The following is a 21,114-nucleotide window of genomic DNA, read 5'->3' on the forward strand; positions in this document are numbered from 1 at the left end:
AACTTTGTAATTTTGTAACTAAACTAATTTTTGTAACTAACATTTTTGTAACAGCATTAATTTATTAAATTTCACATATTGTTCTGATATTTCTAAGCAGAGGCTCAAAATTAAAAACTAGAAGATGGTAATTTATCGAGAGATGTTTAAAAAACCAGGAGACGTAGCAGCTATGTGTTATTATGGACAATTTCCACCATTAATAACTGACTGACATATGTAGATTTTTTCTTTCTGTAAGGTTCGAGTTTCAGTGCAGTTAACCTTTCGTGGCGCACTATACCTTAAATTCGGAATTTCAACAAAAAAAAGTTCCATTCAGTCTATTTAGGCTTAAAGGAGCATACGTGTAAAATTTTGTAAATATTGCACTTACCATTTGAATTTTGTGGGTGTTCCACGAGGAGGAACACTGCACCGCCAGAGCTCTTAAAGTGCGACTGCGCGAACATTGCAGCGAAACATGAAGCTTTTGTATAATAATGAAAAAGCAATGTATTATGGCTGTATACATGGTTTTTCTGGATATACACAATATTCTTGAATATATATGGATAAATATATATATATATACCCAAGTCCTATATAAAAAAATATTTACAAATTTTTCTATTTCTTAACTTCATGAAATTGTTCAAAGCATGTCACATGTTTTGATAGAAGCACAAACCAACTTTGCAAGTTTTGCACAAACTTGTTTTGTGATGACTCGAGCTGCTGAAAGGATGACTCGAGCTACTGATAAAAGTCCTGCCTGAACTCACAAAAATTTCAAGATGCCCATATTAGGATTTTCATAGCACAAATCAAATCTCACCCTCAATACTGCTTTGTTTGAAATTTTCCCCAAAATAACAGAAACAGAAAACATATACAACAGATGTTTTCTCCTCAGAACGGATGTTCTGATGCGCAATAGCATGAGATCGCTAAAGGTGCAGTGTTCCCGCTGATGGAACACCTATTTTATTCGATGATTCTGCGCATGCTATTTGTATGAAAAATTTTAAAAAATATATAGAACAAATAATATACAGCTATTAAAATTATACAGAATTTTTTTTCAAACAGTTTTTTCTTTTTGTATCACAAAAAATAGAGAAAATTACTTGAAAATAAGTGGATTTTAATAACACATCATAGGTGAAAATTTTGGGTCTCCTTGTGATCTGCTGCCATCTACTATTTAAAAATAAAAGTTTAAAGTATATTATAAAGGCATTTTTATCCATTTACGGTTGAATTTAACGGTTTCAGAAGCATTTCAATTTGGGCGTTCCATTTAGTGGAATACTGAGCAACAAAGAAATTAGCAGAGAACGAAACTGCTGAAAGTACGTAATTTGCCTCTGATTTAGTTCCTAATGCAAAAGAATTTTGTGGTTTTCCTTAATGTAATACAAATGTAACCTTGCTTTGATGAGAGAATTTTCCAACAAGTGCCTCTTTTAAGATCGGCAGCTTTTGCATGCTTTACAATAATCAACAAACATGAGTCAATTAAGAAAAATGTAAGAATGCAAGTAAAAAATTTTTATTTAGCAAAAGGTATACCAACACAGTACAACTAATATAAAGCACAGAGCTAAAAGTTCAGCTATTATTTGTAGCACACTTGATTTGGTGCATCACAATCTTCATTTTAATCTCCTCCAATATAAATAAAAGGGGAAAAATCTGCTTTCTTATATGAACTATACAAATGCAAAAATTAATCTAAAAAATGCATCATTTTCCACACCACCTTTGAGGTATGATGCTAGGCACATTATCCCTTTTTGGACGGGTTCTCCAGTAGACCTATTTCCCTTATATTTCATAACAGAATCATCTTGAACATAAAAAATCTTATCAGAAAAGATGAGAACACTCTCAAGCAGCTACGAAAGACGTATGTATTTATACGGAGTTTGTCGCCCTGAAAATAGAAATGAAAGATTATAAGGATGTGAATACATAATATACAAGTCTTTAATAACATATTTAAATGCAATAAAATATTTTTCATAATTTCAGTTTTAGCCATGCATGTCTTTACAAAGAAAATATATTTATTAATAATGTTGAAAGAGACATGATTTCTAGTAGAATATTAAGTTCTATTTTATATATTTCAGTTTATTTAATATATATTTTATTATAAATAGACTGAAAGAAGTTTTCAGCTTTAGACTTCCATGGAAATTCTGCAATAAAGGAAAGTAAAAACTTCAAAACTGTGACAGGAGTTAATACAAATGTTTTTATTTTCTTAAATGCACAAGTGTTCCATGATATATTATCTAAAATCACTTTAATTAAAATGGTGATATAACACATAAATAAAAAATGCATGCTAATTATTTTGAAAAATGTTATGAATAATGTTTTCTTTATGACAATTTTCATAAATTTAAATTCATAACACTTTTATAAATAGCAATATTAGCATTAAAAATCTCATTCATGCATAATAGAAAATAATGAGGTGAATACACAGGTATATGTAAATAATGGACATGCATAAAAGTTTACAGGAATGAGGTAGATTTATAATGACATCACATTTTCTTAAAAGCCACTTTATCACTGAATAAATGTAGCAACGTTTTACAATGCAACTGTGTGCAAAGAAAACAATTTTGATACCACAGCAAATTTTCTAAAATAATAACAAAGTTGATAAGCCAAGAAGTAATAGAAAGTAAGTGCATCAGAGAAAAAATTTTAATATCTATACATTGAATTACCACTTTTCATTGTTGATGAGAAAAAAACAATATTTCTCAAAATGAAATCAATCACTATTAATTGATCTAAAGTGTTTGTATTGCATTAACACTTGGTACATGTTCACAGAATGCAAAATCTGCAGTGATGTAAAAACATCCTAAAATGATATTTTATTTTTTATTTCAAAATTAATTTCTAGTTTTTTTTATCTCTAGTAGAATGATGATTTCAATATGAATCATAGAATGAGAACTAGTATATATAATTCATAATATGAACTGTACTGCCATAATACTATAAATAGTAATTGTATATCTCTGCTTAATCTTAAAATTAACAAGAATTATTTCTTGTATTCATTCGCAACATTTATTCACTACATGATTCTAACATACACCACTTTTTCACATACATAGCTAAATCTAAACATTTCCTGTCTAAAATACTTCTATAAAAATTATTATTTTCTTGTTCATTGAAACACTGTTCATGTCGTTAAATGAGCAACTCTGCGTCTGGAATTCAGTCTGAAAGTTATATTCCATAGTTATATGTTTGATGTCATCATCAGCATGATCTCTTCCTATGAAATTAAGATTTCAGTTTAAAAAGAGATAACTGGAGCTAATTCTGAACGTCACAAGAGCTGATTAAAATCCTTAAACTTACAATTCTGTTTTTGAACTGCTGAATAAAGGTATCCACGACTTTTTCATCTGAAAATGTTCCTGAAGAATGTGCAAAAACAATTATTTTATGTAGATCCAATCTTGCTTCTATCTCCTTAATTTTTAATTTCTTGTCACTCAATATTTCAAATCTTTTCTTTAAAATAAAGACTCTAAAAGTCAAAAGTTTAATTGAAGTGTACTAAAATTTTAACATTTTCGGAACAAACTACATGGGTTCATTCACTAAGCAATCAAAAAGAACATAAATGATTTCTCTAATGAAAATTTTTAATTTACTTGTTTAGTATTGCAAACATGACTGGAAAAGGACTTTATCACGAAAAATTTATTGTGAAAGCATATGACACTGTATTTTATTAATAGGTGGTAATCAGAAATTGCATATCAATCAACAAAATAAAAAATCAAGAACTTACTTAATTTCCTAGGGACATGAACTTTAAGTATCCACTTTTTAACGATTTCCATTTTAAAAAATAAGAACATAAATAAACTTTCTGATAAATTATAGGAATTGTGGTTTAAAAAACTGCATATTACCAATAAAATACAGATCTGCCACATAAATCACAATCGATATTCAATAAACAAAAGAATAAATATACAGCATGTATGCTAAAGTTAAATTTAACTGGATCTGTAAATTAAGAAACATGAAAAAATAAGGAAAAGAATGCTACTAGGAAAAAGTGTTCAAATTTTGTGTAAGAATATTTCCAATAAAAATTAAAGCTAAAAATAAATTCAAATAATCATAAATTCTTTACCAGGTGTGGAAAATATATCGTCCCTTTTTAAAATTTCCTGTAAACGAGGAGCTTTTCTGCTTCAGGATTGATGTTCTCAACTTCTAAAAATTTAATGTATAAATATTTCTGCGAAATAACAATTTATTTTCTTTAAAATTACAATATCAGGGTTCGTACACATTTCCTTACATGAAAATTAAGGACTTTTAAGGACCATCAAAGAAAAATATTAAGGACCTATCAGGGAAAAAAAAAAATAGAATAAAGCAATTATCCATTTAAGAAACTAATAGAAGTGTGTATTATGCACTATTATTAAATTCAATTTAATACTTAACATAAAACAATTTTGAAAATTAAACTAACTCCCTACAAGTTATGAAGATAACATTAAATTAAGAACATAATTTTTTGAAAAATTTGTATTTCACAGTAATAACAGTGTATTTCACAGTAATAACAGCCACGGATATTTTAGAGATTTACATGATTATTATTTAACTTATTTGATATTTATTTAAACACAGTCAACTACTATTATAATTGCAATGTAAGAATATTTTGCAGATTAAAATAACAGATTTGTAAACATACATTTCTTTGGTTTTTTGAAAGATGCTAGAATAATAAACTATGCAATAAAAGATACAAAACATTTATGCTCTTTTAAAATCTGAAAATTTTTCAGATATTTTAACATATAATTTATTTATGTCTATTTCCTTTTCTTTAACTATTCTTCTAAGTTCATATGTTTTGATAAACAAATCAATGTTCCTGCTCGTCTCGGCTTCATCTGCTAAAAGCACCTATCGAAGCTGCTGCTGATCTCATTTCTTTATTAATTTCGATATTAAGAATACCTCCAGAAAATTTTATGTAAACAAATACTGTGCGTTGAGAAATGTATGACGAGTCACTTAAATTTTCAATTTCAACTGCTTTATTTACAGAGAAGCCCCTTTCCACAAAGGCCTGTCCATGTGACAAGATAAGAATCATTTTCACTATTTTTCATACTTTAGAATAGTGGAAATCATGAAAATAAGAAGTCAGAAATGTGTCAAGAGAAAGATTTTGAGAATCAAAAGTAGAAAATTCATGTAAATTTCTCTGAACTACTTTGTCTAGAATCTCTCCAAACTGCAGCAGAATTTCACCACAATTATCTTGTAAAACACGTTTATTCCGCGTTAATACGGTTAGAACTATTTTCATTTTGTTCTGGGCTTTTTCTGGACTTTTAGCCATCAACTGTGGGTATACACAAGATGCATTTCGAATAAGAGAATAATTTATTGGACATTTAGCCATTAAGTGTTGTACCATTGTTAAGACACATTGTTGACCTTGTTTCAATGCAAAACTTGCAGCTTGTGAAATGCCCTTCTTGCGGCATTTATCATTCATTAACTACTCACCAATGAATCCCAAATAAACTTTACTTTTATCATTATAACAATTTGGATCATTAAAATTAAATTTATAAAGATTTTCTGCTTTAATTATTTTTGAATATTCTAGTTTCAAAATTTTAAAGTGCTAAAAGCAATCATTTACAAGTTTTAAGATATCTTCAGCAAAAAAGGGAATAAGTGGTTTATCTCTTTGATAATATTCAAGGAAAGGCAATAATATTTTCGACAGAGAGAGAAAAAAAATTAATTTTATAAGAAATGTTTTATCCTTAGTTGCCTCCAAAATATTTGAGAAGGATTTCAATAAATTTTTTAAAACTGCCCCATTTCAACGTTTTTAACGTATAGTAGCAAGTCATCTCATATTTCAATGGCTCTTTCAACTGCTGGGAAATTTTGCAACCATAGGTAAAAGCAGAATTTCACAGCAGAAAATTTTAATTAAAACATCATTTCTTTATCTATCATATGATGGAGCAAAGATAAAAATTCTGCAATAATTGGTTTTATTGTTAAACAAAAATGCATGAATTTTCTTACTCATTATATTTTAACACTTAAAAAATGTACTATATCGATAAAAAATTGAGACATCGCGAAATATTCTAGGCAAGCATTCCTGCAGAGATTCCGTTACATCGCTAAAATTGCCATAAGAATGCTATATTGGCAATACCATGAACACGTTTTCTCCGTCTAGCAACCATTCCGCTTATCGGTCATTTTCTTTTAATTTATTAATCTTCAGTTTCTTTTATTTTTTCCTTATTTCAACACTGACTTTTTATTCAGGATATAGCTTTCATTTTAATTTCTAGTTATAAATAGGTGAAATTAGCTTAATAACAAAAGATAATTTCAATCATTATCACAATGAAATTTTATATCGACCAACTATTTGGATAACTGATGCGATATTAAAATTCAATAATATTCTTCTGAAAGCAGTATTCCTTTTATAAAAATACTTAATAAAAATTCTAGTATACGGTGCAGCTTTGGTGCAATTTTGAAAATTATCACCAACACCAAAATGACTTGTTTAACTACTCATCGTATATGTCCCGTTTACTGATCATCATAAAGTTGGCAAAAGTAGCCAAATCCCTCATGCAACGGATACCTTGTGCATAGGATTAAACTTTCTTTAAGAGTACTTAAGTGTCTATTGAAGCTTCAAAACGTATTTCTGAACTTCACTTTTTTTCAGTTAGCGTTACCGAATTTGCCCTTGGTGACCTAAAATCGAAATGGAGCCAATAGATTTCCCGCAAAATTGATAACAGACCCTCTGCAGAAATAAACTCATAATTCCGATATCCCATACATATATGTGCAAAAGAGAATAACTCTGTAGAAGGTGATCAAAAGTTAATTTATGGCTTAATTCAAACAAACACAGAAATTAAGGTAAGCATAACCGTGTAAAAACAAATTGAAATGATAAAACAAAACTTCATTTTCATGTGAATTTTCAGCGCTGACTCTCCCATTCTAGAAATTTCAATTTTTTTCAGACAAAGACCACATTTAGCTTTATAAGGATTGTCATCCATCAATATCTAGTCTTTGTAGTCAGCTTGATGAAGCCACAGTTTATTGAAAATGCACTTTCCAGGCATCTCATTCCTATTGGCGTCGAAGGGGTTGTGGCCTTCCAGGTTGGAATTGTTCTAATTTCGGCAAATATTTTCAGAACACCCCCTTTTTTTTCCTCGAGCACCTTCATCATTACTTTCGCCTCTTAAAGAACTTCCGGCTTCACGCTTTCATCACAATCTGCATAAATTTATGGATAACACCTGTTTCGAAAGATTGGGTGAATAGCCAATCAGACACCCGATACTTTCGTCCTAGGGTAGCTAATTGTTTTTTTATCGTTTGCAATGCAAATCCGCCAACAGATTGCTTAAGAGCCGTGTAATTTTAATTCCATATTCATGAGATATTGCATTTCACACTTATAATGGCAATCATTAAAAATGATAAGAAATGTCAAATGAGCAAAATTAAGGACCGTTTATTCATTTTGACCAAAAATAAGGACTTTTAAGGACCAAAATTAGTTTTTGAAAAATTTAAGGACTTTTAAGGACCGTACAAACCCTGAATATCTATTTCCTTAAAATTACAATATGTATATTAAATTGCTTGATAAATTAATAAAAATGTTTCATTTTTATTAATTTCACAAACTTATTAAAAATGTTTCGATTATCAGTTAATCATTTGATATCATTCAGTTATTACATCTTTAAATTAAGGTGTTACGGTACTTTTCCGTTTCGCCTGCGCAAAACTCGCCAAGCAGACTTTGTTGGCGACAACATACAATATGCACATAAAAAATTTTAACAAATGTTACTTCTAAGAATTTATTATTTTAAAGGTATAAACATTTTAATATGGTTTAAAATTTTGTAAAAAGCCAATAAATAAAGGCAATAAATTCGTAAAAAAACATTAATTTAGGAATTTACTATGCTATCATAGTTCAACATCCTGATTCACCGGTTCGTATCACGTGACCCCAAGTGATCTTATCTCACGTAAGCTACTTTACAAAAATATAATTCTCTCAGTAATTATCTACATTAATTTCAAGTTAAATCTTAATTTGGAATACAAGTTTAAATGCAAGAATTATTTCAATTCGCACGAATAGCTTACTCAGTGCTTTACTTCCCTAGTGCATTCTCATTAGAATTGATGAATTTAACCCTTAATTTTGCCTTTTCTATATTTTCGCCTTCGGGTGAGCGGTGTGATTACATCCTAATTGACTTAATTACCGCTAATGGTCTTAGGGCATAAAGTTTAATTTTCTTTGTAACTATTCTATGTAATTGTTTGCCAGTATTGAAAGAAACACTCAATCTAGTAAAAAATGGCGGCGACTTGTTTTGAAAATGAGGCGTTAAAGGTTACCAGCGAAGATATGCCGTTTGGCATCAGTTCTACCATTATTGGCAACTTTATCGCTTGCGCCGGCAAAACGGAAAAGTACCGGTGTAATTATTTACCGTAACCATAAATTACGATTACAGGAAAAGTATTAAATTTGAAAATATAAATTTATTTCACTTGCAAATTTATAATAAATTTCAGGTAAACACAAATTATTTCTAAATCTGCAAATTAAAATTCAGATTTAAACAGTCAATTTGTAACATGTATCTTGGATTTGATCTAATCTTAACCATCTGTATACAGTTTACCAATGAGGGAAGTTTTCACTTTGAAACTTGCTACGTAAGCAAGTACACATAGACACAGATATTACTCTAAATTTATTCTACCTTACTACCTGTGAGGCTTAATTTTAAAAATATAAAACGCAAGGTTACCAGTTGCCCGAATATGGCTGTGAACACAAACTTAGCTTTAAAACTTTTTGTAAGTACACTATCTAACCAAGTTTTAATAGAGGCAACTGACAGGTATCTAATAATAACAATTCAGTATCTGAACCTACCACCAATTAAGTTTACCTTTAGGCTTTAGTTGTATGCAAGGTAGAAACAAGTGATAAACCAGATGGCAGGCAGTCCATGTTAATTCAAACACTCATACAGTTACAAAATGTTTCTCTAACCTTACACCAAACAGCTTGCCCCACTCAAGTCTGCCTAATTTTTAGAATGAGCGAGCATCGTGACAAAATGAGGATATAGTTACGATGCAAATTCAAATCAACTTAATTAGCAAAACTCAAACATAACACCACTTTTTTTTAAACAAACACAATTGTCTCAAATATTCCTTTGAAAATTAGCTAGAACAATATATTACAATAATTGAAATAAGAATTGTACAATAATGCAAAATTCTTTATAAGCCTCCAAAATTATTAATAAGCAACACAGCTGATCTGCTAAGCTTTCACAGGAGGTGCAGAAAGCAGATATTTATCACAAGCAAATATTGAGCAGAAAGCTTCAAGCGAAGCTATTTAAATTTTAAAAATATTTATATATAATATTATCTCCCAATAGCATTTTTAAAAAAATTGAATTTTAATCATGAAATATAGAAACGTAGTTTTTTTTTTAATGAAAATTAAATAAACTAAGTAATTATCGTCATTGGTCGACTTCTGAAGAGGAACAAACCAACTCGCGTTCAATTAACAATTAATAAATGCAAAGGTGTTTTGTCATTCACTCAAGTAAGAAGAATGATGCCAAACTGTCAACACAAGTTTAAGTCAATCTTGTGATTTGCATTCCAATCCAGAGAAGTGACATTAAAGAATTCATAATGAAGGTAGCACTTCCGTTAATTTTATGAAGTTTTCAGAAATCTTGATATGTTATTTCCAAATTGAGTAATGGTAATAAAATTTCCCTGCTAGATTAAGTAGTATTAAAATTATTTTTGAAATTACTCATTATTTATGATCTCAAACTTATTATAAAAATAAAATACAAAAAAAGTTAGACTCCATATGTTTCTCGAGATTGATAGATTAAATCACGAATATTATTATGCTGACTATCGGGAAATGCTTCGATCGATTTAAACTCTTTAAAATGAAGACTTTATTTAGTTTCTTACAGAATTCATGTTTTAGAAAACAAAGGCTGCACTGGCTTCTAATGCTAGCAAATTTAGCTCTGCAGTGAGATAGTCAGCCGTGGAGGTGGGCGTTGGTGAGAAAAAATGCCATTCTTCGGCAAGTTTTACCCATCTCCATATTTAAGTCTAGTCAGAATCATTTGAGTATTATAATGGTGTCATCTGGCACGTCACAAATATGTATGTAATAGACAGTGGGATCATACACATTTTTCTTCGGGATGGCCTTGTAGTTATGATATTTCAGAATGGATACAGTAGCTAATATTCTGGAACCACTAGCCAGCCATCTCATGTAAATCTTTCTACATGGATTATACATACCATTCTCTTGGATAATAAAAAAAAAAAAAAAATAAAATGACACCTGCTTCTCTATTACAACCTCAATCCAGATAGATAACAATTACTCAACCACTGAAATTTGGCCCAATTCTTTCTTGGTATGATTGTGCTCTTCATCATTAATGCACCTTTCACACTTTTAGTATCTTATGCTTCACTATCATATTCAGTATTGGCACAGATCACTTTCATATAGGCAAATAATTTTCAACTTTTCTTCCAAGTCAATTGCAGTTTTTTAGAAGTATTTTGTATTTCATTTCAAATCCATTTCAAGAGTAAATTAACAACAAATACAAATGCTAAAAAGCAAGTAATTAAAGTAAGCTCTCAGATATTCTTTGAATGCAAGAAGAAAGAAAAATTGTTTATTTTCGGGGATCCTTATTTATCAACAACTGGTCTCAGTTTGAATATATGGCTTTTGTGTCTTCACAAAACTGCTAATTTATGTAAGTTGAATGTCGTGCAAGTTGGGGGAGATTACAGTGATTAATGTATGCTCTTGATTGTTGTCTCTTATATTTATCCATAATATTATTACATGCTTTCAGTAAATAGTCAGGTTGCATTTTAATATTGAGTTTGTGGCTATTTGCAATATGCAACAAGCATTAACATGAAAGAAACTACATGTGCATTTGTTTACATATTTTCTTTATTTGTTTTACTTTTATCATGCTATCGAAACTACATTTTGGAATTCCACAGTAATGGAAATAAATATTACTGCACTTTTAGTTTAAAAATTACCGGTGAAAATGTGTTGTTCTGTATTCTAGTACGATTCATTTCAACTTTGGAACTTGTTTTTAATTTAAACTGTGTGATTTTATTTCTGTATATTTTAACATTTTAGGTAAAAATTAAAAGTACTTAATATTTAAACTGTATGTTCATTAAATAAAAATTACATAGTATATGAAATGGCATAATTCATGATAAAATGTTTAATAGAACAAGTTGATTTAAGTACCTTAGGTACAAGACATATAATTTAACATCAGATTTGAAGTACAAACTTATTACTTAATATCCTAACTGTTAATGACATCAGAATCTAAGCAACATGGTTTCAATAAGATCCTGTTTTTAATCCTTTTACAGTATTTAATAGCAATAACTTTGTTTAATTTAGAATAATTAATTTGAATGCAATTATTATACAACTGCAAAAAACAGGCTACATTGTCTTGATTGTTGTAATTGATTGTTTGAAATTTTATTTATAATTTTTCTAAAATTAAAGTGCTTTCTATTGCCTTACAAACTTTTATTCCAATATTCAGGATTTTAAAATTAGATTAACACATTCAATACATACACATTTAATTCATGACAATAATTAGCCATCTTAAAATAATGACAAGGTCTCATGCAACATGGTTATTATACTTCAGCACATGTATATTAAAAGTGAATAAACATAATGCAAAAATTCTATTAAACAGGTCATCTACTCTAAATTTTAGTTTTCCAGTGTTACTATGCATGCTGTATAAAAAACAATATTAAACAACTTACGTTGAAAGAAATGTTTAATAAAGTAAACAAATAAATATTAAGCTTTTTTTTGTAAATTTTCATACCCTTTATATCATAACTGTTCTTTATTTCATAAATTATGGTTTCATATTTTTTAATTTTATAATTTCTGCATGCCATCTTACCACTATCCTTATAAACTGATCCTTATAAACTATCCACTATAAACTGATGATCTATAATCCGGAATCGCCAAAGTCCCAACGAGTCTGGATTAACGACTTTTGACAGTACTGAGAAAAGGCTTTGAAGCACAATTTTACAAAAAATCCAGTATGAATAATACCTAAGATTGCACAATAAACAGAACAGCTCTACTTAATGATACTTCATCATAAAAGTGCTTAAACCTTGTTGCACTGTTCAGAAAGACAGCAATCTCTGCCAGAAAATTTGCCCACACCTTTATGAAGATAAATTTATAATTTGAAAAAACTAACCTTTTACCGAACCAGAATTATGCAAGACTTATTTTTCTATTTTGATTTTCTAATTCAGCAGGGAAGAAAAATTCATAGCACTTTTATGAAAACCAATGAATTTGCATAAAAGTGTTCAAACTTTTATGAAAAGCCTTGTACTGCCATGAGTAGATGCTCGCATCTTCATAAACTGTAATGGCTTTAACCCTTTGATGGTTATGAACGAGTTCAGCTCGCAATGGAATCGTGCTTCATAATGCGCGGAAACGAGTTCCACTCGGGAGCAAGATTTTGACCGAAATGGTTAGTAACGAGCACTACTCGCGTAGTGAAATTTTTCCCCAATGCGCGCTGAAGAGTTGACTTCGTTTGCCATTATTATTCTGCACTGATTGTGTTTCAAACGAATTATTAAACGAATTTAGTTAGTTTTACTGTCTACAGATGGCAGTACGAGTTCCATGAATTTCTTTGCATAATGAAGGTGGATTTTTTTTTTTGATCTTGTTCATTTTATACGTATTTTGGCGCGGTTTTTAGGGTGTTTGTACAGTAAAATGGCTCAAAAGCGAAAGTTAGATAGTTATGATGATGATTATGATTGTGATACAGAAAGCCTATCAAGTTTTGAATCTGATGAAGACTTTGTTCACAGTATTTCAAGCTCAGAAGACGATTCAAGCGATGAGGAAGATTTTTCGAGTGTTCGACAGTGGTGTATAATTGATTCAAGTTCTCACGCTCCTAGCCGATTTAGTTTTACTGGTGATGTAGGCATGAAAGCTTGCGTGACAAATATTTCTGATCCACTAGAGTATTTTGAACTGTTTTTTACTGATGAGATTATAAATCATATTGTTACGGAAACCAACATTTTTGCTGCTGAAAATTTAAGTAAATTTAAGAGCAAAGAATACTATGATGTAACCCGATCTCAACAAAGGAAATATCACAAGAAAATATTTCGTTATTTATTGGACATAACAATTTAATGCTTTTCAGTTGTGGAAAAAAAAGGGGAATAAAAAATCAAATTTGGAATTCAGAATTGAACTAGCTGAAAGAATTGTTGAGAAATATCACACTCATAGACATTTGAAATTAAAACGTGCTGAAACAGTTTCGAATACTTTAAGATTGTGAGCACGCCACTTTCCTGATTATATTCCACCTACAGAAAAAAAGAAAGAACCTACTAGACGATGTGTGGTATGTTGCAGCAAAAATGATGCTAATGGAAAAAGAATTCGCCGTGAAACACGTACATATTGCAAAGACTGTAATGCCCCATTATGTGCAATTCCATGTTTAAAGTATATCACACATAAAAAGATTTTTAGGTAATTACTGTATTTATACTGTGCTTCATAAAGTTTTACATTAGTTGTATTTATTTAGTCCTTTCAATTTAATATTTGTCTTATATTTATAATTAACTATTATTATTTATATAATTGGTTATAATCATTCATAATTTACTGTTTAATAATTATTTTAAAGTACGTAAAAACTGTTATTTATGTACTACAAATACTTTAAGAAATTTTTAAAACACGCGAGGCGAGCTATCTACGGCATCGCCAGAGAAAGGTGACATTTTCGGAAGAACGGCGGGGGAAAACAGCTGCCACTTTCGACTACTGTTTACTCCTAATGCTGCGCGAATTAAGTAAACGGAAACTGCTCATTTCCATAACTGTCAAAGGGTGCTTTGACACAATGTTTCATTTTTTTTTTTTTTTTTTTGCTATTTTTTTATTATTTTCTATTCTAAGATAATGGTGGCTGATAAAATATTTGAAGTTTTTTTTTTTTAACCCCTTACCACAATTTTGTTTTATTTTTTATTTTTAAGGGACAAGATTTCAAAGAATTGATTTTTAAGGTACTCAGATGTTAAATACAATCTCAAATTCACAGGTATTTGTTTCAAAGGTAACTTTTATTTGTAAATAAACTTATAATTAAAACTTGGAATACACGGAATTATTCCTAAAATATTACGGGATAATTTAATGGAAAGGAGATGGTTCAATCAATCACTGATGAAAACAGTTTTTAAATTTCCATCTTAGGATGAAGAAATCTCAATTAATTATAATGAAGCATTTCACTGATTTTAAACCATTTTAAATCTAATAGGGCTTAAACCATTTTCAGATGAATTTGTACACATTCATGATAGCAATTATATCAAAATTGTAATGCAACACAATAATACAGTGAAAACTCTGTAATAAGAGTTTTAAATGTATTATTGTGTTGCATTACATGTTTTAATTTTAGCTCTAACTATTTTTCTATTAAATTTTATGTTTTAATTTTAACTCTCTAAAATCAACAAGAGGTGTAGTTAGCACTTATGTAAAAGTGTGCTAAAATTAGGAAACCGACATTCAATATCAGTATTAGTTTATCCTTCAAGAAATATTTGCTGTCTTTAGAAGTGGTCTACAAAAGTTTATTACTATGTACTAATTTACTATATATTCTTTATAGACTTTACTGTTTATTAGCATAATCCTTTTTATTATAATATTTAACATACTTAATAATAATTAAAACTTTTATGCAAAATTACTAAACTGAAAATTTGTATCTGTAAGGAAATTCAAACTTTGCACTAATTTTTTTAGTTCTCGGCAAAGGAGAGTTTAGATTAGTTATCTGAATACTACAAATCCAGGGGCGTAGCTAGAGGGGGGCAAAAAGGTGGATCTGTCCCCGGCCGCAGAATCCAAGGGGCGCCAAACTGATGTTACGACATTTTAGAATTAAATGTTTTCCATCCTTAGCAAGCAGTAGGGGGCACGAAATCTTCAGTTGTCCCTGGACGCTGAAAACCCTAGCTATGACTCTGTACGAATCTCACAAGAGTTATCTAAGGGAAGAGATGCCTCTGCGCAGAAGCATACAGAGAAAGGGAGCGGAACAGGGAGGGGCACTTAAGAACAATTACATTTTTAAGAACATGTACCTATACACAGGAATATGTAAAAAGGACAAAACTAAAAAGGTGGTCTGTACTGAAAACATTAAAATTTATTGTGGAGGTGGATTTTCAAGGCTCATATTGGACATTAAAGACATTTTTGACAGTGTTTGTTTCAGCTGCTTCTTTCAAGAGAAGCTTTAAGTTGATTAAAGCCTATGTTCGATGTAAGATTTAACGATTTGCCATGCAAGACTTAACAATTTTTCCTCTTTGCACTGAAAACATTGATTTTGATGAAGCTATAAAAATATTTTAAGAAATCAAAGCTCGCAAAAAGTAGTTTTAGCTTTTTATGGAAAGAACAATTAAAAATAATCTTAAAAATAATCAAAAATGGCAGAATAATACTATTTTTTAAATATATGTTTGTTTACTAGATGCAAGTTCTTGTTTTCTCTAGTCTTAAGATTTTTTGTTTTCCAAATCATTTTAATTATTTAATTTCAATTAAGTACATACTAATTGTGTATTTCTGTTGACATTTTGTATGGTGATCATTTCAATAAAGAGGATTTCCCATCCTGGGCAATGATAGCTGTAGGTCTGCCTGCCTGGGATTGATCCCGAGTTGAATTCCCACTATTCAGCGGTCTTAACCACTCGGATATTCTACAGATGTCAAGTTCAGCTACATTTCTTTTTTAATTAAACACATCTGTTTTTGGCTTTTATATTTGAATTTGAGATTTAGATAGGTATTTGAAGAAAAAATAAGGTAAGATATTCATATGCTGTTCTGTTATCAGGACCGGGTCCAGAAATTTATGTATGAATAGATGTAGATGTGTTCACTGTATGCGTGTATATGTGCATGTACCACCCTATATTACTTTAGGCTTTGTATCTGTGTGCCACATATAATTAATTTTAATTAAACACATCTGTTTTTGGCTTTTATATTTGAATTTGAGATTTAGATAGGTATTTGAAGAAAAAATAAGATATTCATATGCTGTTCTGTTATCAGGACCGGGTCCAGAAATTTATGTATGAATAGATGTGTTCACTGTATGCGTGTATATGTGCATGTACCACCCTATATTACTTTAGGCTTTGTATCTGTGTGCGACATATACATCTATGCAAATACATACACATGTCTATATTGAAGTGCATATATATATATATAGACTTCTGAATCTGGTCTTAATAACAGAAAAGTACCAATATTTACATCATTTTTAATAATAAACTCTTACATATTAGCAAAAAACTTAAAGAAATTACAAGTTATGCTTCAAAAAACACATGCCTTCATATAAACTCTTAAGATGCAAATCACATTGAAATGAAATGCAAAAATTTACCGATTATATATGATTTTTTAAAATGTGTTCAAATTTATAAGGCATTCAGTCTTTATATGAAGGTACAAGTCTACTAATTTTATTCATATCTGATAATAGCAAAATTTAAAAATGATTGATACATTCAGTTGGATACTTGTACATAACCTAAATTTGTGCACATAGCAGCAAAGATACTCTTGTACTAAGAAACACTCGCACCACTCTCAACAAGTCTAAGCTGTTATCTGTTTCAGTCTGAAGCTGTCATAAATTGGATCGACAGAAATCAAAACATCAATGCGATGAAAGCTCAAAATTGCATTACTTTTTAAATGCAACATTCACTTAAATCCCAAGACGATATGAAAGACTCCTACTTTCCTCTCCTAAATAATTCAATTTAATAATTTAATAATTTAATAATAACTATGAAATAAGTGGCATAAAATCACTTACTTTCTTGTAAGAAGAACTGTAATATGTGTAGCGATTCTCAGCTTTTCTTTTTCTGTCCATCTCTCTATGGTTGATATGGAAAACTGGGGTAGACTACATAAAGAACAAATGAATATGCGTTAATGAACGTATAATAAAACTGAATTTAAAAAAAAGAATGAAAATTATCATTAAAGTTTATGATAGGATGATTTTTTTTTATTGCGACAAAGCCTCGCGGTTTATCTGCTTAAGGGGAGGGATGCCTTCGTGGATGACTTTCTAAGGGTTATTGGCTCATATACACGTTACACATGGGCAAACCATATAGGCGCCCATGCAGCCAGCTTTTTTGCAAGATTCGAGCATGGGACCGAACTAGGAGTGTCCAGCGACTCGGCCGCCGCTAGTGGACCTAAGGTAGAATGAAATAAATAATGGTGTCTAAGAAATAAGGTTTGGTTTGTTTGATTGTGGGGTTGATCTTTACAATATGGTAACTGGTAGTTTGGCGACATTTTGGAGGCGATAAAGGTTACTACCTGGGACTTTGGTAATAATGTGAGCAGTACTCAGTTCCGATTAGGCATTATTTTGCGTGAGGGAAATGAGAGATCATGGGATATGTCATGTGATATTAATGGACGAATTACGGTTCTTTAATTGGAAAAGGGGGGAAATCGGGAAAAAATGTGGAAATTTTGTATTTAGCTTTATTCTGTGTTGTGTGAAACAGTGTTGTTTAATTTTTGGATCCCATGGCCCTAACTAAAGTGAATTCGAAATGGGTATTTAAGTATTGTGATAAAGAGAAGTTTGCTTTTTATTTAGCGGAGGAAGTATGGAAGAAAAATTCGCAGAAAAAATCTTTCAATAATTTTATTGAATGAATTAGAAAAGTGTATCCACCACGTAATCAAGATTCTGAAGAAGATTAGGTAAGTTAGTATTTTTAATTATTTGAGGATATTATTTTTATGCATTGTTCTAAATGTAAGGTGGAAAGGAATTTGGTATTATTGGGAAAATTGTTATTAGCAATGATTTAGTTTCAAGTAATTAGGATTATAAGGTAATTTTTATTAATTTAATGTAGTGCTCATTTATATTTTAAGTAGTGTTTTTGAATTTAATTATATTTTAATGAAATTATAGTTATTTTGTGAATTTTATGTTTGTAGGAATTTGGTATACGTTTAAGTTGAAATAAACGTGCATGGAAATAATTTAAATATTTGATACTAAGTATTTGTAATGCTTGCGGTATGAATTCGTTGGTGACGTGTATAATGCAATAGATGATTTAGAGGTAAAAGTTTTTGGATATTTTATTTATTTTATATGTGGAAATGTTCATATTTGTAAAGGGTAAACACTTTTTCGCAATCAGGTAATTTCATATATGTTCTTTTTACCGGGTTTAAAGATTGAGAAAATTGTCATGTATTTTCGTGAAATTTTTCTAATTTATGAGAAAAAAGCAGTGTACATGGATATAGTGAAGAGTGTGCGCAATGCCATTTTTGTGCAATTCTGGGATTTTTTTTAAGTAAAAATAAGTCGACGTGTACATGGTTTATGTGTATGTGTTATTTTGAAAAACGCGTAAGGAGTATGGTATTGTGCACTTTTTCCCAATTTTGCAGTGAATACAGTCAAAAGTCGTTAATTCGGACACCCATAATCCGGAATGATCTATAATCCGGACCTCAAAGCTACAAACTTTCTGCGCATGCGTCGCGTTGACGCATGCGCGTAAAACCTTTACCACTGCTAATTTGCGTGTGCGCATGCGCAAAATACATTTACGAATGCGCGTTTAATGTATAACGGACGGGATAAGCTAAGCTAAAATTATCTAATTATCTATTTCAGTTAATGTTGCAGATTGCGTTGTTCCTTAATCTTCGAATTGGATCCGGATTATTATTTTTTGCTGACTGTTAGAGCAATTTTATAAAAGTAAGCTTGAACTTTCGATTATGTCAAACAGAATTTCCGATATATATTTACTAATATGTAAAGGATATACAAAGCGAAAGTATCTTTATCTAAACTTTGTTTATCTTTAACGCCGCGTCGGTGTACATTGAATTGGAAGTTGATCTGTCAGCACTATCCTTATCTTAAGAGCAAATGTTTTTATTTTATTTGGCTTATAATTGCTTACTCAATTTAGTATTTCATCTCGTGTTTGATATGATTTAAATCAAATGTCTCGTCATTATAATTCGCTTCCGATAGTGAAGAAAGTAACAGAGGTTATTGCAAACGAAAAAATTTCGATTGACAAATTAGTCGCTATTCTCGACACAGCAATTATAGGGCTTGAACAGCGGAACTTTGTAACTGAACAAGAAATTATGTCTGTTTATAGAATTAAAGAGAATGTATTATAACATAAAAAACGAAGCAACTTAAACAACTTAACAACTTACATTGAAAGAAATGTTTAATAAAGTAAACAAATAAATATTAAGCTTTTTTTTTTTTGTAAATTTTGATACCCTTTAGATCATAATTGTTCTTTATTTCGTAAATTACGGTTTCATATTTTTAATTTTATAATTTCTGCATGCCATTTTACCAGACTTAAACTGATGATCTATAATCCGGAATCGCCGAAGTCCCGACGAGTCCGGATTAACGACTTTTGACTGTATTTGTCATGATTAAGCAGTTTTGTTTGATAAAATTTCTAGCATAAGTGTAATTCGGCTACTAGATTGTTGGAAGAAGTGTTCAGTAGATAAAAAGAAAAGAAACATGTCTTTACTTCGTGAAGACAAAATGGCGGCGGGGAAAAAAAATAGAGGGTTGCTGTAGGAGAGCTGGTTGCCAAATTTTCGCCAAAAAATCGCCAAGTTACCATAATGTAAAGATCAACCGATTATGGCAAAGCACGTGATGGCTATTTGCCTAAAGTTATACAAATAAGAAACAAATATGATTAGGCAGAAAATCATACGCAATATATCTTTTGCTGTACGACATGCACATAACTGTTGTACAATACATAATTATATAATAACTTTACCGTCTAACAAACCTTTGAACTTAACAATTACGCTTAAAATGGAAGGCATACTGAAAAAATAGCAACGATAGTAAAAACTTACTTGAAGTACATAACGTAAAAGATTACCGGGCTTAAATGAGCGATCCCACGCGCACGGCACAGAAAAAAAAGTGAGGTTACAGAACGGAAATTACGTATTCCAGCGTTTTACGGAGAGATGAATTGAAAAATGGCGAGACAGACTTAGACATATTCTAACACACATGTAGTCAGCAAATACTGTTACGCAAGGTTCTTGAATATACTAAAGGCAAGGTTCTTTAATATACTAAGGTTAGGCCAGGAACGGAAAAAGCGTGCCATTGGTTGCTGGTAGTGACGTCACCCGGGAGACAAGACGCATCGGCCGACGCGTCTGCTACATGATTTTGGTAATGGAAAAAATGTAAACTAAAGCAAAATGATCATTTTATATGTGGTAGATACACCGGAAATACCGGGTATATACTTTCCGATTAAGTATTTTGTTAAAAAAAATGTTTATTTTATGCACAGAATTCGTACGAATGCTGAAAATAATTGTAAACATTAAATTCTTTTCGTAAAGGAAAGCATTAGAAAATGAAAAACGATATTTAAGTTAATTAAGCGAAATAAATATTGTAAAGCAAGGTATTTTTCAATATTTTTCGTAGTATTGTTTGCACTAAATAAATCTTGTTGAACAGAACACATGATGGCATAACTGCTAAGACCATGGTAGAAACATAATCAAAAAGTATTATTCTATTTATTTTCATTGCTCATGCACTTTCCATGAGAAATATATGATCGTGATTTTCAGTTCAAATTACATATCTCAAGCAAAAATATATATAAAAAGATTTGACTTAACAAATTCATATTAAAATACCA

General features: G+C 30.3%; 1 long non-coding RNA gene across 1 annotated transcript; it reads right to left on the bottom strand.

Annotated features, from left to right (window-relative positions):
- Window positions 1–1,516: 1,516 nt before the first annotated feature.
- On the bottom strand, window positions 1,517–20,589 carry LOC146994242 (uncharacterized). Its single transcript, XR_015044094.1, has 3 exons — window positions 20,300–20,589; window positions 17,202–17,294; window positions 1,517–1,918 (listed from the first exon to the last, which is right to left on the bottom strand). It is a non-coding gene; the product is annotated as an uncharacterized LOC146994242 (long non-coding RNA).
- Between the last annotated feature and the right edge of the window lie 525 nt (window positions 20,590–21,114).

This window comes from Stegodyphus dumicola, chromosome 11 (assembly GCF_044657685.1).
Source record: "Stegodyphus dumicola isolate Sdum_Otavi_A_Nest chromosome 11, ASM4465768v1".
Classification (NCBI taxonomy): domain Eukaryota; kingdom Metazoa; phylum Arthropoda; class Arachnida; order Araneae; family Eresidae; genus Stegodyphus; species Stegodyphus dumicola.